This window comes from Equus asinus, chromosome 17 (assembly GCF_041296235.1).
Source record: "Equus asinus isolate D_3611 breed Donkey chromosome 17, EquAss-T2T_v2, whole genome shotgun sequence".
Lineage (NCBI taxonomy): Eukaryota > Metazoa > Chordata > Mammalia > Perissodactyla > Equidae > Equus > Equus asinus.
Genome location: NC_091806.1, coordinates 31,281,163 through 31,304,903, shown reverse-complemented (window position 1 = coordinate 31,304,903; position 23,741 = coordinate 31,281,163). Strand labels below are relative to the sequence as shown.

Below are 23,741 nucleotides of genomic sequence, written 5' to 3'. Positions count from 1 at the left end.
ACCAATGCTGGACCTCAGGGACGGCTTCTGGTGAAGAGGCCTGTCCTCCACAGAGGGGTGTGTCCCTCAGCCTTGGGTGCAGTTTGTGTCAGGAAGCTGCTAATCACAGCATGTCAGTCTCCCCGAGGGCATGCAACTGGGACTGCCTGGGGGTCAGGCCCCCACCCAGGTCCCTGCGTTGCAGACTGCAACAAGCGAATTCTTTTTCGTGTATGTGTGAAGAAGATTCACCCTGAGCTCACATCTATGCTAATCTTCCTCTCGTTTGTATGTGGGATGCCTCCACAGCATGGCCTATAAGTGGAGTAGGTCCACACCCGGAATCCTAACCTGCAAAACCCAGGCCACCGAAGCAGAGTGTGTGGAACTTTAACCACTGAGCAACAGGGCGGACCCTGCAACAGGGTAATTCTTGACACTCTGCTTCTGAAAGAACAGTGGAATCTGGCCTTCAGGGGTGGGAGGGATAGGCAGTAAAGGAAGCTCTGCATAGTGAGCTCTGGGACTGGGATTTCGGCTAAATGGCAAGCGCCCACTTAACTCCTTGTTGGGGACTTGGTTCTAGCCAATCCCAGTCACCCAATATCTTGCCAGCCAAGACTGGAGGTAGAGGGAGGACAGGGAGAGGAGGGGGCTTAGACCTCTCCAGATTGAAGCTTGCTTGAGGCAGGCAAGTGTAGATAAGGTGTCCCTCAAATATCCAGCACTGTCTGTTATTGGGCTCAGCTTTAACCATTATATATTCATTCCTTTGGTTGTTTAAGGCCTTTCAGTCTTGAATAGCCTTTGATTAAAAAGCAAATACTCTTAGGAGAAGAAACTCCAAGGGCCTTATGTCTTAATGCGTCTGGGAGGTTGATTGGTAACTTGCCGAGAACGAGGTTTTGTGAGAAGGAACACAGAAGGCAAGGATGTGTGTCACTGTCAGTGGGCATGGGGAGAGGGCGGTTGCGGAGAAGAGAAGCCATTGAAAAGGAGATAAGGAAGCAGAGAGTGCAATGGTCACCATTTTTTCTTGCTGGGGACAGAGGTAGACTGTGTTTCCTGGTATTCCTCGCGTAAGTTGGGCTCTGCAGCATGCTACTGGATGTGGCCAATGCAGTGTGGGAGGAAATGATGTAAGTCTCTTCCTGGCCTTTAAATGACCCCCTATGATCTTCCTGTTCTCACTGTCCTTGCCACAGGGATCTGGGGGTCCCCGTGTCCCTGAAGGCATAGCTACCCGATGGAAGGGGCTGTCTGACCTGCTGTATGTAGGAAACCTTGAGATTTTGCAGCCTACTTGTTACTGCAGCAGAACCTGGTTTAACCCAACACATATAGAAAAGAAGGTGCCCAGGAATGTCCTAATTTTTCCCGGACAGACATAGCACAGAAGTCAGGATCCCAGCCACCAGAGTCACAAAGCTCTGGGTTCGAGTCCTAGTTCTACATTTCATTTTTCTTAGCCTTACTAAGCCTCAGTTTCTTCTTCAATAAAATAAAAGTTGAATTAGACAACATCTGTAATGCATATAACCCTCTGCTTTGCAATGGTGAGTTGTCACTAACTGTGGGCCTTTATGCAGAGTCATTAAGGAAGCAACGTAGTGGTAGGAATGAGCATGGGTTCCAGTTTGAATTTCCATGTATTGCACATTTCTTCTTCTATGAAATAGGATTAATAACAAATCACAGCAAGCTCAGCAGTGTTGGTGTGTGGGTCCATGTGATTATGTTGGTGACTGTGCTGAGGACACCAGGATGCAGGAGAGACAAGTTAGCTATTTTATTAGTACTGATGTCAACCCGAAGTCTAGCACACAGAAGCGCTAACTTAGTTCAGCTGTGGGAGGACAGCGTCAGGCTCACACACACGGATTCAGACCAGGATGGGCTGATGCCCCCACAGAAGGACCAGCCCAGTGTGGGGAAGGGGAGGGCTGGGGGAGAGGGCCCCTCCAGGACACTGCTGCCTCCATCTCCTCCTCAGAGAACACCCTCAGCCCCAGCCCAGGCTCCTGAGAGCTGGATTCACCGGGAATGCCTGTGGGTCTCCTGGTTGGAGAATGCACTGCTGTCTTCATTGAAGTGTCTCCTGGTCAGATCTCCAGACAAGGCCTTATTCTGGAGGCTGCTCCTGGGGTGGTGTTATCCCACCATCCTGAGGGTGGAGATGAGGGGTGACGGCAGAGTCAGGGAAGGGAGATGGGCCTTGTGTGTGGGGATCGTACCCCTTCTCTCCCTGCGGTGGGAGATCATTGGGGTTAGGCCTTTGCAAGTGCCCACTACTTGGTCGTCCCAAACTACTCCCAAAGCTGCCCACACCCCTTTTCTCTGCACCTTCCTTTGAGGGGCCAGCCCTCATCTACAGTTATGTTCATTTCTGCTAAGTCCTCATGATCATGTCCACACTCCAACTTTCCTTGGGGCACACTTACTGTGAAGCTTCAGGGTTAAAATGTCTGTGACAATTCACATTCCCACCAATAAAGCAGGAGAATCATGCATTTTGGACAAGCTCCCAAGGAGAGTCTGAAATTCAGTACAGGATAGGAACCACTGGCTCTGAGACATCTGAGAATGGCCTCCCAGGTTCCTGAAAGGGGTGACAGGAGAGAAGCCGGAGGGTAATGAGTGGTCTCCCCAGGGACGTGAAGAAATGAAGGGTTCTTATCAGCCCTCCCACCTCCCTCAGGCTATGGAAAACCTTCCTTCCTCTGGGGAACTTCCTCCAAAGTCCCTATATAAAATGTCACTGTGGGATGGAGAGAAAGAAGATCTGGGATTTGGGAATTCCTCAGGACCCGGGAAGACTTCTGGGCAGGTGAGAACTTTCTGGTGTAGTGGAAGTTATTCCAAGTAAATGTTCATCTCCTGGGAGGCATTTGGCCTGGGCTGGGAGGTTCTGGAGGGCTGGCTGGGATTGTGTGTGGCTGTCAGGTTGCAAGGGTGTCAGCAGGGACAGGAATTCTCATCCTCTGCCTGTCACATTCCTTCTGAGTTATGTGAAAGGTCTCTTTGTCTGGGGAACCAGAGATGCATTTGTGGCTTTTTGAGCTTTGAGGAGGGAACCCACTTTCTAAGCGCTATGTGGCCTAGGAAGGCCAATAATCATTGTTTCTGGATTCTCTTTGTTTCATAGACTGTGAGGGGCTTATTAAGTGCAAAACATAAAAATACTATTCCCCTCTTCACATTCAGGTCCACGGGAAAGCCAACCTTGTCTGCCCCTCATGGTCTGCTTCATTATATTCAGAAAGATGGGCTAGCATCTTGGAGAATCAAAGGCTGGGCTCAGCATTAGCTTTTCTGGCCCATCCTGGCTTCTATTCACGTCTGCTGTTTCTTTACCTTACTCCCAATGTCCCTAATGGTGTGGCTGTGGGGTGTGTGTGTGTGTTTGACAAACTATGTTCCCCATTTCAGGAAAAAGCCAAGATGAAACTCTCCCTACTTCTGGCTGTTCTGTATTGGGCAGTTTCAGCTCTTCATCTGGGTAAATCTCCTTAGTCTTCAGTCTTTCTTTCTCTCCTCTCCTCCTTTCTAGAGTATGTAGGGTCAGAGTCACAAAGCCATCTCTTTTGCTGGCCGTCCTCTATTTCAAGATGTCTGCATTTAAAGGGACAGAGACTGTAGAACCTGGAGTTAGAGAGACTCCTCGGGGCATCTGTATATCTGCAGCCTCATTTATACTATGACATTCTCAATTTTGTCCTTTATAGATAATGCCCATGATGATCACCATAATGACTTTCTTTTACTTTGAGCTCACCTAGTGTACTGTGCTAAGCATTTTGTATGCATTATCTCCTTTAATCCTCATAGCATCCCCATGAGGAATGTAGTATTGTATACCCATATTGCAAATGAAGTAAAGCTAGTAGATGATGGAATCAGTACCCAAACCCACAATGGCTTGATGCTAAGTCCTTGATCTTCACGCCGTGACCTCATGTGGGAGGCTAGGTTATCCTCATGGAGGCTTGGTTCTAGGTTCCTCTCTTTGCAAGGCTGAGCATTCTGATCGCTAGGGCTAGGAGGGAACTGTCCATGGTTCTAGAGAGGAACAGGAAAAGATGTGAGGGGGTGCAGTTGGACTTTCTCTCTGCCAGGGACTGAAACGTCCAAGTTTGAGAGCCCCTTGAGAGAGGAGATCCTGCCTTAGGATGGGGAGATGCCAGAACACGCGACAATGGAGGCTCCTATGGAGGGACTGATGCTGCTTGAGGAATAGGAGGGGTGAGGATCTGGATGTGAAGATGCCCCTGAGGAAGAGGGGGCTGTCAAATCAGTCTCAGCCCTAGAAGAGGAGGACAAGGGCTTTCAGTGTCCTAAGGAAGAGGATACTGTCAAACAGGTGGGCATCCCTGGATGCAAGACCTGCCGCTTTGTTGTGGTGGTGAGAGCCATGACGTTTAGTCAAGCTCAGGTGAGTGGCCTGTGGCTGAGGCTGAGTCCAGGGGTGGGGAGGAAGGCAGGGAGGGGATGTCCCCAGCCTCTGTGTCACTGTTTATTTTCCTCACTGAGGACCCTGGGTGCGTCAGCAGGGGCTGAGTCTCACAGAAGTGTTAGAGGTGGGTAAGAGGGGGTAAGAAGTGAGGGTCAAGCGGAAACAGAAGTTACGTTTTGATCTCCAGTCTTCAAATGGCTGTGTGATTGGGTTGGGGAGTGGGGGAATGAATTGTGGAGACTTCAAGATCCAGGGCTAACGTCATGTGTATTCCTGAGGAGGGGCATCCCATTTTTCCTCCTTTATCTTGCCTTGCAGTATACTTGGCAGATGTGCTACTGGGGCAGACTCGTCTCCATCCATAACCTCATCTTTACCTACCACATCCAGTGCCCAGCCAGAAGTGTCAGCCAGGGTCAAGGCTGGATTTGAGGCATGAGCACAGTCTGGGTAAGAGCAGTCCCAGATCGAAATGGGGAGCCCCTTGTGACCCAAGTCAGTGCTCAGCATGCTGCAGATTTATTTGTGCTTCTGTTCTCTGATCCACTGAAGAATTGGGAAGAGTTGGACACCTGGGCACGAGAGCAAGGTGGCTGCCTAGGCATCGGGAAGAGCCAAGGCTTTAGATGAGTAGGTTTGGGTTCAAGTTCTGCTCAGCCTCTGACTGTCTGTATGGCTTGGGCAGGACTATGAGCCTGGGTCCTCATCTCTAGAATGGGGTTGAAACTCCTGTCCCACCTCTTGTTAGGGCCAGAAGGATGAGTGTGTCACGAGGATGCATAGAATGTGATGGTGCTGATCACTGTGGATCAACCTTTTGGGTGACGAGGACTGTGTCCATGATGGTCCAGCAGAGAAGTCAAATGCCCAGCAGGCAGAAGGAGGATCAGACAGGGACAGTTCCAGCTCTACCTCCTGCTTTCCCTTTGCCCCATGCTCCAGCCCACCTTCTCCCTTCCTCTCTCGTCTAGGGCAGCTGCCAGCGCTTTTACTGGGTTGATGACAGTGCTTGGAAGATTTGGTACTGGGCTGTCAGCCAGCCCCTGGCCTCTGGTGGCAGCTGTGTGCCCGTGTGGAACTGAGGTGATGTGGAAGTGGGGATGAAAGATGATAAGACATGGGAGGTGGGAGGTTTGTGGAGGTGGTGCTAGGAAGATCCGGACCCTCCAAGGGAGAGGCCTTCTGAATCTTCAAACTTCATTTCCACTGAAGTGTGGTGGCTGCTGGAATGTCTTGGCTTTGTAGGCATCCTCTTCGGCTGGGTGTCGCTGGTGTTTGTCTTCAAGACAGAGCATTACTTTGAGGAGCTGTATGAACCAAATGCTAGGCCGACGGGCAATACCACACTGACGGGCAATGCCACGGGACAGACTGGTAAGGGAGTGATGACTTCTCTAGGAAGCTGAGGCTGGTTCTCACTTGGTGGGAAGGGGTAGGGAGGACTCCATCCCCTGCCCACCCTGCCAACCTTTCTACAATGAGAGAAAGGAGGTGTCAGCCTCCCCTGTCCCCTACCCCTCAACCTCAGTCTAGGAGGTGCCTGGAGAGGGAAGTACTAGCTCCTGAGGGGTAATTAGAGGCAGCCACATTTCAGCTCACCGAAGGGAGAACTTTCCACCAGCCAGCTGTCCAAGATGGGAGAGGCAGCTTTGGAGGGGAGCCAGGCTGGGAGCCCACTTGGCATGAAGGCTGGGCTGAATGGGAGGTTGGCCCACCCACTCTGGCTTCTGAGATCCCCCTTTCCGGCCTCAGACTTCAAAGCCCAGGATGAGAAGTTCTCGCTCATCTTCACCCTGACATCCTTCGTGAACAACTTCATGACGTTCCCCACCGGCTACATCTTTGACCGTTTCAAGAACACTGTGGCCCGCCTCATAGCCATGTAAGTCCCAAAGGCCCAGTCTGGGTGGAGACGAGCTACAGGAATTCTTCTGGCATTTGCCTCTCTTGGAAGGAGTCTCGGGCCAGGCAACTGGGCAGACCTGCCGGGCACTGCCTCAGCAGCTGTGTGAGAAACAGCCCAGAGTGTGAAGTTGGCTAGACCTGCTCTCTTCCCACACCCCTACTTCCCTTTCCTTGCTTCCTTTGTCTGCTAGGTGTGAATGTGTGTTCTATGTGACAGGCTTTCTGTGAGGGCTGGCCTGGGGCCCGGGGTTATGAAATTAGCAAAACCTAAAAATGTCACTCTGCCTTCATCCTGGGGACCCTTGTCTATAGCTCCTACAAGGCCTCATGGCCAGGTTGCTCAGACTTAATTGTCATCTTCCTCACCCCCCCGTCATTCCCCAGAGACTTAGCCTATGAGGTCTCCAGGGACCTGCAGTGGTGGGATATCAGGTCCCCTTGTGCTGGAGGGAAGGCAGTGGGCTTTCCCATGCAGATGAGTCAAAGAGGCCAAAGGACTTGCTCTCGCTCACCCAGGGTGCCACTCCAACTGGCCTGGGTCAGTGATAAGCTGTGCCCTGATAGGAGCTGATAGAACCCAAAGCAAGCAGCCCCTGGCATGCTTGTGAGAGATTAGTTGTCAGAGGGACTGGAGGACCGGCTGGGCCAGGAAATAGCCAGGTCCCTTGGTCTTTAAGTGCTTGGCACATAATGACTTTATCTCGTCTCTCTTGGTGTTTGACTCCCTCTCCTCCTCTTCCCTCTCCTCCCTCTTCTCCAGCCTCCATGTGTTAAGAAAAACTCAGTCTTCCTTCCTGTGTTTCTCCTTTACTTTTACACACGATACTTCACACCCAAATGTGTGTGTCTGTGGGGTGTTCCCACAACAAGCCGTCCTGCGACAACATCTGGGTAACCTACAGTTTAACTCAATTCTGACCTCATCTTCCTGGAGATAGAGTCAGATCCCACAGGTAAGGGCTCAGTCCCACGAGACTGCCCCCACTTCAGACACCAGTCGCAAGTGGTGTGTCCCCTGGTTACCAACAACTTCTGTCTGACTTGGCTACACAGCAGAGGTTCCCATGACCTCCTCCCCCTTGGGTTTGATTATTTGCTAGACCAGCTCCCAGAACTCGGGGGAAAACTTACTTACATTTACCAGTTTATTAAAGGATGTGATAAAGGATGCAGATGAACGGCCAGATGAAGAGATATGTAGGTGAGGTCTGGGAGGGTCTTGAGCCCCGGAGCTTCTGTCCCTGGGAAGTTGGGGTGTGTCACCCTCCTAGTATGTGGATGTGTTCACCAAGCAGGAAGCTCTCCGAACCCTCTACTATAGGGGTTTTGTGGAGGCTTCCTCAAGTAGGCATGATTAATTACTTACTTGGTTTCCAGCCCCTCTCTCCTCTCTAGAGAAGTGGGGAGTGGGGCTGAAAATTCCAATCTTCTAATTATGGCTTGGTCTTTCTGGTGACCAGCCTGTTCCAGGAGCCATCCAGGAGTCCACCCAGAGTCAGCTCAGTAGAACAAAAGATGCTCCTAGTGCTCTTATCACTGAGTAATTTGAAGGATTTTAGAAGTCCTGTGATAGGGACTAGGGACAAGGACCAAATCGACATTTCTTATTCTAAATCACTATATCACACAGGCACTACTTTTATTACCCAATGTTTTATAACACTCCCAAACTGCTAGAAGATCCCCATAACCTTTGGATTGTGGTTCTATAATCACAGAACCCTACAACTTTAAGCTTGGGTTCTAGGTCAGTCCAATCATTTCCCTTTATAGAAAAGGCCACTGAGGCCCAGAGAAGGGCAGTGTCTTGACCAAGGTCACACAGCGAGTAGGAATTAGGACTGAAGGTTTTGATTTGTAGACCAGGCACTAACCCCTTTCTCCAAAGGATTGGCCTGTTGGGACTCCCAAGTGGGAGGGCCTTGGCTCCACTCACTTTGTCCTGGCCAAGCCCAGTAACCTTCTCCTGAACTCATTGCATCCTTAGCTGAGTTCATTGCCCAGGATTTCCCAGTGTAGCCTTGGACCTTGAGAGGAGCCAAAAACCCTCATTTGTGAGGTCAGGGCCAAATATCAATCACATCCGGGCTTCTGGCACCTGGTTCTGAGCCTGGGGTCCAGAGGCATCCATGCCCATTGAACCCCTAGGCTGAGAATGCACTCTAGTGCCAAATTTGGAGATTGGGTGAGTAGAATTCTTGGTTTTGTCCCCCAGGTTTCCTTTTCCTTGACAACATCCTCCATCCCCTGTTCTGTGTTTCAGATTTCTGTACACCACTGCCACACTCACCATAGCCTTCACCTCTGCAGGTGAGTGCTGTCAGGGGGGTGGGAGGGACACAAGCTCAGGGGCACCTGCTGGGTGGGACAGTTGCCGAGGTGATGGACAGGACACACTGACCCCCCACGGTTATCAGAGAGCCACAGACTTTGAGCTTGAAAGAATCCTTTAGAAAGTTATTACTGGTCTAAGAAAACAGTTTCACCTACTGAGAAATGCAACAAATAAGGACAATGGAGGGATTGCCTCAGAGAGAAGAATTTGTTCCAAAGATTACATCTTTCCTCTTCTGTGTCTTAAAATGTTCTCTCTCTCTTATTTCAACGAAATGATAATATGAATGACAGTTGCTTTCGAAAATATCCTTACTCAGCAGGGTAAGAGTTGATGATCCTAGGTAGTCAAAAGTTTCCTTTACAAATTTTACTGGTCTATAAATGTATAAAATTCCCAAAGTCTAGGAATTCCAATCTGGGTTATTCCTGCTTTCCCCCAGTATGCAGAGGAGAAAACTGAGGCTAGAGAGAGACCACTTGCAAAGACTTGCCCAAGGCCAAAGAGCAAGTTAGTGGGAAGTGGGCCTGGGTTCCCCGGCCATGCCCTCTCCTAGCATCTTGGTTATGCTGGCCAAGAGATGCCTTCTAATATTTCTCCCCAGTGTCAGATCGCATGGCTCAATTTTGGGGATAGGAAGTAAAAGTACATAACTGTTGTGTGTGTAGTGCTTTGCTGAAGCCGTATGGCATCATGAGGTCGTCTCCATTTGTGCTCCGTAAACACGGGCTGAGCGTCTTTGATCTCATGAGATAGCCTGGCACCTCAAACCAGTTATTTAAATCCACTCTCCTCATCAAACCAGCTTTATGTTATCTAAGAGCCTGTAAATGATTTCCAAGTGGCTGAATGTGGAGGTGGTGGATAGGTATGTTTGACTCACCTTGTGAATCATTTGAGCAGTTGTTGTCCCTTCTTCCATAAAACGGGGCTTTCGGTTTTTGGAAAAAGTGTTGGGGCCACAGTGACCCAATTGTGAAAGGAATCTCACCCAACCTTAGGAGAGTGCATTAGGAGAGAGGTACCTTTTATAAAGACAGAAATTGAATGGTAAATAGTGTGAATAGTCTAAAATGAGCACTTTACAGTGCTTCTCAAGGTATAGAACAATACTTACTTCAGAGGACATTAGGAGGCACAACCTTGCCACGTTAAGCACTGAATCGTCTGGTGGAAAAATCATTCTTTTTCTATTTCTCTTTCAGTCCTCTGATTTCATGAACGAAAGTCTTGACATGGGGCCGGTATGAATTTAACACTATGGCAGGAGCAGGTTTCAAGCTTGGAACGTTCCGAGGGCAACTGCATCTAGTTACAATTTAATAACATTGTTTTCCTTTCATTGTATTTATTTTTACAATTCATTTCTATTTTTGACAAGCAACACGAGTTGCTTTTCATTTACAGTAGTGATACGAAGTTTCCTTTAAAGATAATAGATTTCTTTTGGGTAAAAGGGAGTCAACGTAAAGAAAACATTTTAGCAAATAATAGGATGGGCATGGGTTATGGCCCAAATCAGGAAAGTGGGCAGAAGTCTGTAGTTTGGAAAGACTAATTTAGTAAGGGCTCCAGACTCCCGGCATTTTAGTTCTGTTATAGTCCAACACTTCCCAGACCTATCATAGTAGTTTGTTTGCAGGTCAGTCTGTTCAAGGGTAGGAAGTATGCTTAACCCATCCTTCATTTCCAATGCCAAGCACAATGCCCCATGAAGGAAGTGCTCAAGTTTGATGAACAAAGGAAAGAGTCTGTCCCATTTTCTCACTCACACACCCCATAAGGCAGGAAGAGCAGGGACTGTTATTCCCATTTCACAGATAGGGTGACTGAGTCACAGATTCGGAATCCAGCTCAAAGTCATGCAGTGAATAAGAAGCTGGGTTTGGTGGCAGAGTCCAGACTTCTCTCCTCACAGAGTCAAGGATGTATAGAAGGGGCTGTTTGTGGTTGAATGAGAGAAGGGAGCAGTGTCTTCACTTCGAGTCTATCTGGAATCATCCAGGTCTGCCATAGAGCAAGGACCATCTTTGGTGGGGAAGAAGGTGGCTCAGGAGACCTCTGCAAGGACATTTGGGGGAGCCTTGACCAGTACCCTAAGACCCTCGAAGGATGCTAGAATTAGGGCCCTGACCCCGGGATTGTTCGAAATTTGGAGCAAGTGGGAGCCAGAGTTTGGGGTTCCCTGTTTGGATTGCACTATAATACTGCCCCACCTCTGTTTTTGATTGTTCCAGAATCAGCCCTGCTGCTCTTCCTGGCCATGCCCATGCTCACCGTCGGGGGAATCCTGTTTCTGATCACCAACCTGCAGGTGTGAGCCTGCCCTCATCCCAGGCACCTGGCAGGAGGGTGGGGAGGGTGGAAGGAGGGAGAAGCACTTTTCTACATTGGCTACCTTAAATGGGGTTGGCCCAGGCCAGGGTGGAAGCTCCTGGGGTGGAGGGTGAGTCTGGGTATCATGAAGGCCTGGCATATGGTGAGTGCACAGGAAATATTTATTTCATGAATAAATAAGTGATTCAGGCTGGTCACGTGCTCTCCAGGTGTGAAACCTGTATGGCAAACACTGCTCAACCATCATCACTCTCAACAATGGAGCGTTTGACTCTTCCTCGGCAGTCTTCTTTGTCATTAAGGTAAAAAATAGCGGGGCCAGCCACTTGGCCAAGTGGTTACATTTGCATGCTCTGCTTAGGCGACCCAGGGTTTCGCTGGTTCGGGTCCTGGACGTGGACATGGCACCGCTCATCATGCCATGCTGAGGCGGTGTCCCACATAGCACAACCAGAAGCACTCACAACTAGAATATACAGCTATGTACTGGGGGGCTCTGGGGAGAAGAAGAAGGGGAAAAAAGAAGAAGATTGGCAACAGATGTTAGTCCAGGTGCTAATCTTAAAAAAAAAACGATTAAAAATAGTAATAGCCAACATTTATTGAGCATTAATATTTGCCAGACACTTGTCTTGTGAACTTTGCATGATTTCTTTCCATCAACGCTTCTGCAGCTAGAAAACATGACACTTGAACTTGAGCCCAGGCCTGTCTGGTTCTAGAGGCTGAGCTTGTAACCATTAAACTCCTTCTTCACACTCTTGTAGGATTTTTGCACGGAGGCTAAGGGAAGGCATGGCCATGATGTGCCTGGGCCAGTGTTGGGCAGAGGCTTGGGGCCCTTTGCAGTGGGGTGTTTGTGCCTGTGAGTTTCTGGGTTGGACAGGGAGATGGGAGGTGGCTCATGGGGGAAGCAGGGGCAGACACAGAGTCCTCTCCAGCTCTCCTAAAGGCTGAGGTTAGTGATCGGGGGATGGGCTGTTGCCAGTGCTGTTAGTAGCCCACCTAACAGCCATTCTCCCTTCTTCATTGCTAACATTTCATCTGGGCAGTGGTGTTTCCAGCCCAGGGGATGAATCCTGATTGATCTAAGCCAACTGAGGCAGTTGCTTTCCATCTTGCTAATGAGAGTAGAGGTGGGCATATTCTCCAGTCCTTGTTAGTGAGGTGAAGGGGTTGTATTCATGAGGACTTTAGGGATATTTCTCTCCTTGTTGGAAGATGAGAGCAGAGCGAAAAGAAAGCCTTCCTCCTGGGTCCCCCTTTCCACCCTTCCCCTTTGAATGTTGTGGCAGATGTTTGAATGTTTGAATATAGCTGGAGCTGTGACAGCCATTCTGTGATTACGAGGCAACAAGCTGGAGGACAAAAGCTAGCAAACTAAGGATGAATGAGTGAAAGGAATAAAAGAATATGAGTCCTTTACACCCCAAGCTGACCAACTTGGGACTTCCCTCTGGGCTTTGTGTTAGGCCAGAGGCAGCTGGCACAGCCTGTGGGCCAGGGGCAAGAGAAGAGGATCTCTGGGAGTCACTATCCAGATATGAAACTAGCTTGGTACTGTGAACACCTGGGCTTGGAGGGTCGCCCACAGGCTGAGCCTTGGGGCACATATTCAAGCCTTTCTACTGCTCGTACAAGAACCACTTTCCAGGTTCTTCCTCCTACCCCTGGATGTGCTTCCCTTTCTCTCTTCCCTCTTTGGAATTGGAAGGAGAGAGAGCGTGCCAGAGCAGGAGCTGGAGATCTCCGTTTAATCTGACCTCGCTGCTGCTTACTCTGACCTTGACCAATTCCTTGTGCCTCTCTGGACCTCAGTTTCACCCTCTGTAAAGTGAGGTGGTTGGGATAGATCAACGGTTTTCAAACTGGGTGTCGAGGAACACTGAGGGGTTCCCTTTGATGTTATGTTGGTCACCAAGGAGAATAAGGGGGAGGATGACAGAGCCACTCCCCACTGATGTGTTTCATAAGTTGAATTTCTGTGTAAAATTTTGTTTGAACAAAAGGACTTTGCTGCCAGTAAAAAAAAAAACAAAAAACACCAGGCTGGAAGATCTCTGAGAAGCTTCACTTCACTAGGAGGCTCTATAAGGCTGTGGGGATGGATAATACGCTGCTTCCTCTGCTGCTGGTTGGGCCCTGGGGTGACAGGGAGGCTATGTGTGTACGAGGTGTAATTAATTAGCTTCCAGGGTGGAAGGCAACAGCCTGTACCAAGACTCATTCTTAGAAACTGGGGTTCCAGCTCCTGCTTCTTACCCGGACTTTTCTTTGGTGTGGTAAAATATATAGAATAAAATTTACCATCTTAACCATTTTTAAGTGTATGGCTCAGCGGCATTAAGTTCATCATATCGTTAGGCAAGCAACACCACCATCCATCTCCAGATTGAACTCTTTTCAATCTCGTGTAACTGAAACTCTGTCCCCATTAAACACTAACTCTCCAGTATCCCACTCCATCCAGCTCCTGGCAACCACCCTTTTACTTTCTGTCTCTGTGAATTTGGCTGCTCTAGGGACCTCATCCAAATGGAATCATGTAGTAGTTATCCTTCTATAACTGGCTTATTTCACTTAGCATGATCTCCTCAAGGTTCATCCATGTTATAGCATGTGTCAGAATTTCCTTACCCTTTTTTTTTTTGGTGAGGAAGATTGGCCCTGAGCTAACATCTGTTGCCAATCTTCCACTTTTTGCTTAAGGAAGAGTGTCCCTGAGGTACCATCTATGGCAGTCTTCCTCTATTTTGTATGTGGGACGCGACAACAACATGGCTTCATGAGCACTGTGCAGGTCTACGCATGGGATCTGAACCCACAAACCCCAGGCTGCCAAAGCAGAGCATGTGAACTTAAGCACCATGCCACGGCACTGGCCCTTACACTGACTTTTTTCCCTCCTTTATCTGCAGCTCCTTTATGAACAGGGCGTCAGCCTCAGGGTCTCCTTCCTCTTCTTCTCTGTCTTCAGTGTCTGGCATGTTGGGTGCACTTTACTCCTGCTGCCCCGGGGCCCACCGCCTACCCACTGCCCCCCAACTACCGCTATGGGTAAGGACTATGATCTAGCGATTGTGGGCCAGAGCCCCCCATGTGACCTGGGATGGAAGCAGGGGATGGGAAAGTCGTGGTCACAGTAGGGCAGAGGAAACCTGTCACAGGAGAGGAAGACCAGAATGGGTGTGTCAGTTGGCAATTGCTGCATAACAGACACCCCAGAACTCAGTGGCCAGAAACCTTAAGCATTTATTATTTTTCCTGGGTCTGTGGGTAGCTGACGAGTTCTACTGATCAGAGACAGACTGGGATGATCTTGACAGGGCTCATTCTTGCCTCTGATCATCCTTAGTGGGCTAGCTAGGAGCTGGCTTGTCTAGGATGACCTCACTCACATGAGTTATTTTCTGGAGGTCATTGGGGGTGACAGTGATGTCTGGGACACCTGGCTCTCATCCTCTGGCAGGCTGGCTTGGGCTTGTCCATGTGGTAGTTCCAGGGTTCCAAGAGAGGGAGTGCAGAAATGCACAAGCTTTTTAAAGTTCAGGGCTTTAATCGGCACAGCATCATTTCTGCTGCGTTCTCTTGGCTGAGGCAGCTGACAAGCCCCGGTGCAGATTCAGGGGATGGGGAAACAGTCAGAGCTGCAAAATTCCGTCGCAAAGAGTGGAGAACAGAGGAAGTGAAGAAATGTGACCCTTTCGGCAGCTCTTCCCAACAAGCAGTAGAGGGAGAGCTTTCATTTGCTGCTCACTTACTGTCTGCCAGATTCCACGTGCTCTCTGATTTCATCTCACCATGATCCTCTCAGATAGATAGCCTTATCTCCATTTTCCAAATGCAAAAGATAGGGGTCGGAAGGGTTATGTCTGAGCCGTGTTGCCACAGCCAGGAAGAACAAGAGCGGGGATGTGAATTCAGCCTCTCCTACTCTGCCCACGCCTCCAGTGGTTCCCAAACTTTGCTGAGTATCAGAATCACAGAATCACTCGGAGATGTTCAAAAAATCTGAAAGCCTGGCTGCCACTCCCAGACACTCTGTTTTAACTGGTCTGGCTGTGACTTGGGCTTCGGGGTTGTTAAGAGGTGATTTCACTGTGCTGTGAAACGGGGGATCCCCTGCACTATTCCCTTCAGCCTGAGACTCAGGCTCAGCTCACAGCCCTTGGGTTGGGCTGAGGGGTCTTCTGTTTCCACAGCCTGTGCTCTGGGAATGACAGCAGGGAGGAGGAGCAGAAGACAGTGGAGTCCAAAGAGCTGGAGGGACAGTCGGAGTTCGTTTCGACAAAGGAAGGTGAGCCCTGCTGGTGAACCCAGTTCCCCTTCAGAACCTTGTCTTCGTGGCTGCCGACCTGGCCCCTCACCTCCAGAGCTTCCCTAGAGAGTCAATCAGGAAAGGTCAGGTGGAGAAAGGAACTGTGGGGTCTTCCCAACCCTCTCACTTTATAGAGCATCTGGACAGGGCCAAGACTTTTGTTTCTTTTCTGCTTTCTGTCCCTCTCTTCTTTCTCTCATGTTATTATCACACTGCCCCCTGAATTCCATCTTCCATCATTTTCCTCCCTGTCCCCCGACTCTTCAGTCCTAAGTCTGCCTTATTTGTCCTCATTTCTGCAGGTCTCCTGGGTCTGCCCTCTCACCGTTCCATTTCCATCATCGCCTCTGTTGCCTCCTCATCTTTTTGGGTCTTTGGTTACAAACATCACAAACCACTACTTCCTGAGGTAGAAACAAGAACAGGATTCTGGGAAGCTCACAGAATCAAGGGAAAAATGAACTTTCCGGGCTCCAGGATGAGCAGAACCAGGATACGCCTGGGGGTCCCAGTCAAAAGTCACAGCCAGTCTGCCTCTCTAGGGAGAACGATCGGATTGGTCCACTCTGGCTGAAGAACAGAATGCTTAATTCACAGGCCCATCTGGACCATGATGAAAAGGGCAGGGGAAGATTTCCAGAAGAAACCAGGATCCTGGTACCGAAAGAGAGGGGATGCAGAGCAGCTGAGATAACAGCTGTCAGCCACTAACTCTGATCTCATGTCTAACTTTCTCCTCTCCATGTCTTTTTTTCACCCTCCTGGCTGAGAAAGATCAGGAAAGTGTTAGTGCAAGAAGTGTCGGTGAAATCAAACTGTGAAAGACAGACCAGATTTCAGTCGATGAGAAGAACATGGGGAAGGTCATTGAAGGTGGTAGGGCCAGGATGACAAAGGCATAGAGGTGAGCATGTGCCACTTGTGGGCAGCTCAGAGAGCACGCCGGATGAGTTCTGGGAGGTAAGAATACAAGGTGAACGTGGACCTCAAAGTGTTCCATTAAGGCCTCTACACTGTTGTTCACCCTCGTCCTCCACTTTCCTCGTAATTAATGCCCAGATCCTCCTTTCTCCGTCAGAGATCCCAGATCCAGGGCAGCAGAAGGAGCTCCACTCTTTCTGGAGCTACGCTTTCTCTCGGCACTTTGCCTGGCACCTGATGTGGCTGTGTATGATACAATTGTGGCTTTACCTCTTTATCGGCACCCTCAACTCTCTGTTGACCACCTTGGCCAAGGGAGACAGGGCACTAGGTATGTGGCGGGGCTGGGAGTCATCCCATCTGTGCATCCCAGTTGGGGACTTGGAACCTCGAGGGGTACGGGGTGCTAAGCCCAGTAGGGCTATGTGCTCCAGAGAAAGGTGTGAGCAGGGATGTGGGGAGGATGGTCATGTAGGGCAGGGTGGGAGGGTCCCCTCCTGTAAGGCAGTCCTGGAAATTTCTTATCTCTCAACCCTTCTCTGCCCTCTGCAGTCAGCATCTAAACAAATGTCTTTGCCATCACTCAGGTCTTCAGAGTGCTCTGTGCCCCCTGGAATGGTCTGCTCATGGACCAGCTTAAACAGAGGTACCAGAAGAAAGGGAGCAAGACAGGTGACACCTGGGCTCTGGAGCATCAGGGAACCAGGAGAGGAGAGATCATCTACCTTCATGCCCATCTTCTCTTTTGTTCTTAATCTTTTTCTACTTGCATCCATCCGTCTATCCCTCCCTCCCTCCCTCCATCCATCCATCTGTCTGTCTAACCACTAGTCGCTGAGTGCCAATTATGGGACAGACATAGATCAGATTCAACAATGGACAAGACAGATATGTCCTTGTTCTCAGTGTAGAGAGTGGAGAAAGGAAAGTAATTAGGCATTACAATCCATGAAGGAAACCCACAGGCGGCTGTGGGGACACAATAAGGGCACATAACCTGTTCCAGATGAGGATGAGATCGGTGTATGGGAAGGCTTCCTGGAGAAAGTGTCATCTAAGCTGAAACCTGAAGGATGAGTCAGAAGTGAGGAGATGAAGAGGAGGGCCCTGGGAGAGTGGCCCAAGAATACGGTGGGCTGAAGGCGGGGTCAAGGTTGTGAAGGAGAGGGGGAAATGTTGAGGACTCCGAGGACTGCCTTAAAGGGATTCAATGACTGGCTGGAGGTGTATTGGTTAGGTTTAGCACACTCTGCTTCAGCGGCCCAGGTTTGTGGGTTTGGATCCCAGGTGTGGACCTACACCACTCATCAGCCATGCTGCGGTGGCAACCCACATACAAAATAGAGGAAGATTGGCACAGATGTTAGCTCAGGGCAAATCTTCCTCAGCAACAACTAAACAAAACAAAAAAAACGGTAATTCAGGCTGGCCAGGGTAAAAAGGAGTATGGAAGGGGCTGGAGAGAGAGCTGTGAGAAGGGGCAGGCTGTGCCCCATGCCGAGGAGCTTGGACAGGCTCCGTGGACATCTGTCGAGGAACAGAGGGGTGCTGAGGTATTTTAACCTGCAGGGGTTGGGGATGTGGAAGGACAAAAGTAGAGAGTAACATTTCTCCTATGACTTTCATCTACACCCCTCCCTGACTCCCCTGCCCTGCTTCTCTTACCCTGCTGGAGTATTCTACAGCAAATCTCAGTCATCAAACCATTTCATCTGTAAATACTTCAGTTTATAGCTCTAACAGATAAGTCCTCTTTTACTTGAATATCACCATAGTATCATTATCACATCTAAAAACACCCCTCAATGATTTCTTAATACCATCTACTATGCAGTCTCCTCAAATTTCCCTAATTGTCTCAAATATGTCTTTTTATAGTTGATTTGTTCAAATTAAGAGCCACACAGTATATTTGGTTGATGTGCCTTTTATGTCTTTTTAAACCTATAAGCATCGTCTCCCACATGCTTTTTGTCCTTGTTTATTTGTTGAAGAAAGGGGGTGATTTGTTCTGTCACATTTCCACATTTTGGATTTGGCATTCTTTTGGTGTCATTTAAAATGTTTCTATTGGTATTTCCTGTAAACACACAGGTTGGAAGCTCAAGGAGACTCAGTTTCATATTTTTGGCAAGAATAATTCAGAGGTGGAGCTGTGGGCTTCCTAAGGGCTCCCGTCAGCAGGCCCCTGGTACCTATTGTCCTGTTCTTATCATGTTAAGATTGATCAATGGGCTCAGACATTGTCAGTCTCATCCACTTATTATAAGTTTCCCATCGACTGTGCGTCTGATGATTGTAGCAGCCATTGATGATCAATGCCTATACCCATTATTTTACTAGGGTTGCCAACTCGTGATTTCCTATTTCCATCTTTCCTTCTGCTTTCAACAGTGAGAATTCCTTTAGAAAGGAAAACTTCCCCTTATTAACTATTTTGTTACCCGGGCATAAAAGCTTGGTTTTTCTTCTTTTTACCAGTTTTGAGAATAATGAAGTGATGCCCTAGCAACCTCCAGGGGTGACTACTCATTGTTTCTCTTTCAAAGTCTCATTTTAAATATATTTGATGTGTTTCAATCCATTTTCACCACGATTCTTTTTGATGTTCAAATCATCACATCTTTGGCCATTGGGAACTTTACCAATCCAGTATCTGTGTCCTTTAGACATCATCCGATTCGTTTTAGACAGTGTCTTTACTTTCTAGCACAATGAGATGTCCACGTCCATCTGATCAGGTATGTTTTCCTATCCCAGACCTGAAACCAGCCATTTCTCCAAGTAATGCTGGGTCCCTTTAATGGGAAATGGTATTTAAAGACTGTAGTCTGGATGCTAGCATTTCTAATTCTCCTGGCTTGTCATTGCTTTTGGATAGAGCTAAAGCGTACATAAATTTTTGGAAGAAAAAATACATCATGGATGCCTAATAATGATACTTTAATTCAAATTTTACTTCCTTAATTTTACATTTGTCTCTCTTTTTCTCTTCCTCTGAAAATCTTAGTTTCTAACGATACTATACAGACACACACATGTATAGTATTTTAAAAATATGTTTTATATATTGTCACTGGTTTTAGCAATATCGGTATTATTAATAACAATACTGTTGCTGAATGCTGTGCCTCTCTCTCTCTGTCCTTCCGTCCTTCCTTCCATTCTCCTCCTTAGCATATATCCCACAAGAAGATGTACAGTCAAATTACTGTTTTAAGAATCACCAACTTGACATAAAGTTATGTTCCTTGGTTTCATTTTGTTCCTGATTTTGGAAGATTGCTTTGCTTGTTCTCTTCCCAAAAAATTTAATTGAATTTTTAAACATTTGTATATCAAACATTTACATTTTCCCAAAGCCAAAACCATGAAACAGTATACATTCAAAGAAGTTTAGTTTTCCTCTCTGTTCCCTGTACCCTATTCGTTCCCTCTGTCTTTAGGCAATGATCTTTTTCTTAAAGACAGACTATATAGACATAATTTCACTCTCAGATAAAAGCCACATACTGCATGCCCTGTTCTGCAGTCTTCCTGCTGTGTGACTCTCTGTCCCGAGGATGCTCCCCAGCAAGGCCTTCTCCTCACTCTTCTCACGCTGCCTAGTCATCCGTGACGGGGCTGCAGGACAGCCAAGACAGCTGTCCCTCTGCATGGCTGTTTGGATCATCCCTGTCTTTTGTGAGTACCTGTTGTGCTATACAGACTGCCTGGCTGCAGGTTGCAGTGGCCAGAGCAGGTGGCCCTGTTAGGAGGCCATTGTAATCTGTGTAATCTGTGAGTGAGTGATGGTGGTTTAAAACTAGGATGAGTTGGTGGGGATGGAGAAGAGTGGATGCATTTCAATGATAATTAGGAGGTGGATCATCAACATTCATTGATGGACTGGAGATGGGGCATGTGGGAGAAAGAGGATTCGAGGATGACCCCCTGGGTTTCTGCCTGGAAAGTTAGATGGATGGTGGCTCCTCCCTTTACCCAGATCTCTCTTGCCTCCTTCCTGCCCTCCATTGTGCCTGCTTGCAGGCAGCCCCTCCTCTTCCCTTTTGGACCAGGTTTCTCAGCCTCGGCGGTAGCCCTTTGCTCCACTCTTTCTTCTCTGGCCCTGACGTCTCGGCTGTGCCTGGGCTTCGCCCTCTGTGCCTCAGTCCCTGTCCTCCCCCTCCAGTACGTCACCGTCATCCTGCAAGTGATCAGCCACTCCTTCCTCTATGGGGGCAATGCTGCCTTCCTGACCCTTGCGTAAGTGGGCTTGGGGTGCATTACATAACGGGGGACACACGGGGCAAAGGGAAGTGTGCTGGAGGCACAGAAATTGGGAGGTGTTGATGGGCCTGAGATGGCCAGGTGATGGAGACAGGGTCTGGGAGCAGGTGCAGAGGGTGGTGCCTGGAGGTGAGGCTGGCCGGAGGAGTAGAACTTTCATGTACTTGAGCCTTCGTATCAGCTCTCCCTCTGCCTCTGTTATCTATCTGGTGGACTCTTATTCACCCTCCGAGGCCCACTTCTGTTCCAACACTCCCAGGGAAGAGCTGGAAAGAAAGTGTCTTCCCTTATTTGTGCTCTGGGCACTCTATTCTTGCTGCATTTGATGGTGCACACATCATCTGCTATATAGTGATGTGTTTTTGTGTTCATCTTTTTCTTGCAACTTCCCCAGGGTGCAGCTCGTGTCAGGGGCCCTGCTGTTTTCCAACTGTCAAGCACAATAACTTCTCTGTGTTCTGTGGTTCGAAAGCCTGAGCAAAGGCAAAGGGGACAGGGCTGTGTGGGTGAGGGTGGGTGAAGGCAGGCCGAGGACAGGGGAGTTGTGAGCAAGTAGCTGACAAAGGCCCACCCAGATGAGGCCCTGCTTGGAGGGAGGGTCCCTGAGTCTCACTGGAACCCCATTTGTCTCTCTCCCAGTTTCCCTCCGGAGCACTTTGGGAAGATCTTTGGGCTAGTGACGGCCTTGTCAGCCATTGTGTCTCTGCTCCAGTTCCTCATCTTCACCTTCATCAAGGGCCCCCTCCAGAATGACCCGTTCGACGTGAGTGTTGTGGGCCTCAGACCACCAAGGACATCCGGATCGGGGTGACTCAATGGGCACCCAGCAGGGGGCGCCCAAAATCTGGCTGAGGTATTTCCTGCAGGAACACTGCTGCACACGAGTACATCCTTGGTCTTTCTTCTCACACAGGGGTCAGTGGGAACACCCTGCCTTTTGCTGTGGGTACCTGACACCACAGGGCTATCATGGGGTGGCTGCCCAGGGGGCCCACGTTCTTAAGAGATTTGGGGAGAAAATATTGTTTTATGTGTGTGGAGACAAGTAATCATATTCTAGAGGAGAACGCAAAATCTTCGCAACGATTCATGAAAACCTAAGACTTCAAAGATATTTCCTGCTTGCGATGAGCACAGGCGGACCTTGGCCTCGGCCCTAGGGATGCAACGTGCATTGGATTCCACACCTGACATGAGTGGCAGGAACTCTGTGCTCTCACCCCTGCATCCCCACACCGCCAGGGATGCTCACCCGCCCAGCCCTGGGAGGTGGGTGCGACTCTCCAGCTGTTTGAGATAGAAGAAACAGAGGCTCAAAGATTTGGGTTGTGTGACTTCTATGTTCAGAAGCCCACAGCAAAGGAGCAGAAGTCCTTTGACTTTGAATTCAGTGTTCTGACCACTGCACAGCCCTTTAGCCTCATTTTAAAAAGATCAGCAAAGTGTAGAACAGGAGTTTAAATCAGTCGTTGGGAGAAAAAAAAAAAAGCCCTGAACTGAAAGACTGAGGAGAATTACTTGGCTGTGATATCGGAGCACCCTAACTGAATATTCAGAAGATATGATGTAGCCTGGTCCCTCCCTCAGCTTCCTCTGTGACCCTGAGCTGGTCACTGAATGCCGCCTGGGCCTCTCTTTCTTCATCCATGAAATGGGCACAATATCCCTCCCCACCTGGCTCCACAGGGCAGAATGAAACGTAACGCACAGTCCTTCCTCCAGGGCACCAGAGTGTCTAAGTGGAAAGTGGAAGATAAACTAGGCAGAATTCTGGTCCCCTCATTAGTCGTGGGCATTTCTCAGAGTTCCTGGACTTCACCTCACTCCTTCCTGTCCCCCTCCAGGTGAACGTGATGCTGGTGCTTGTCACTCTTCTGACGTTCATCCACCCCTTCCTGGTGTACGGCGAGTGCCAGCGGAAAGAAGGCCCCCCCTGCAATCGCTTAGTTTGGAAGCCTTCCATTTTCAGCTCTGCGGATGCTTTTGCTAATCTTCCCCTACCTTTGAGGACCTCGTATCCAGAAAGTCTTTGCTCACTCAGGCTACTTGTATTAAGCAGACATTACTTTTTCTTAAAAAAAAGAAGACACGTAACTACTAGCTGAGACTTCTGATAGGCAGGACAAGAATGTCAATGCCAAGCTGATTGATACCATACAGACCCAAAGCAAAAGCTTGTGGAAGTTCTCCTTAGTCCCAGAGCAGGAAGCACATGGCCTTGGCAGACCCTTGACCCGAAGGGAGGTGCTGTGCTGGGAGAGGAGATGTGTCACCTGCTTCTCTAGGCCTCTTTGGCCCTGAAGCCCATGTGTGCCTGGGCCCTGTACCACCAGGTAAATTTCTAGGTGAAGGGTGAGGTTGTCATGGCCTCAGCTATGCCCCCTGGCATTTGGAGGTGGTGCCCAGCTCTCCCTCAAAGGCACAGCCTTGGTTAGAGAGTGGCAGCGACAAAGCCTTGGTTAGAGAGCCTTGGGAGAAAGTGCAGAGACGGGGTGGGGTGGGGGCGTCCCCTGGACCTGAGATCCATCTCTGCCACTGATGCTGGAGGCCCTTGAGCAGACCCTCCTCTGGGCTGAGCATCAGTTTTCCCATCTGTAAAATGAGAGTGTCTGGAGTTGGAGGTTCTTTCTGAAGCTAACGTTCTAGAAGGATTTAAGAGGAGTGGCAGAGAATCAGGCCACCCAGAGAGCCTTGGGTACCAGCTGGCCTGCTTGACTGAAGGATTTCTGACAAAGCCTCTTAGGGATGTTTTCCTCATCAAGAAGGGAGATGATGATTGACTTTGGGAATTATATAAAAATGCTCTTGGGAGAGGAATTTTGTAGAACAATAAAGTCTTTCTGCTTAAGGCAACTACTGTTTCACCACTTCAGGCTTTGGGGCTGTTGTGTGCGTGGGTGTGTTCCTGCCCCATGCCCCAGCTTCCTGGGAAGTGGCCACAGCAGTGGAGTCAAGGAACCTGGCTGCAGCATCCTGATGTGGCAGCTGGACCCAGTGTGGGGTAGGTGCCTTCAGACTAGTATCCAGCTACCTGGTTCTAGGATGGGCTTGAGAAGCCCCTCCACCCCTGCACCCTCACCCCCTCCCAGAAGTCCCTTCCTTTGCCTTCTCTTCCTCCACAACCGATCCCACTCCCCACCACAATACTCCACACCCCCAGCTGGAAACACTCGATGGAATCAGAATGGCCCCTGGTGAGTCTCAGTTCTGCCACCCAGCTGCTG

The 23,741-nt window shown here is 49.2% G+C and overlaps 1 pseudogene; it reads left to right on the top strand.

Moving 5' to 3' along the window:
- The first annotated feature begins 4,390 nt into the window (after nucleotides 1-4,390).
- Nucleotides 4,391-22,862, top strand: LOC123278165 (equilibrative nucleobase transporter 1-like; annotated as a pseudogene).
- Nucleotides 22,863-23,741: the final 879 nt, after the last annotated feature.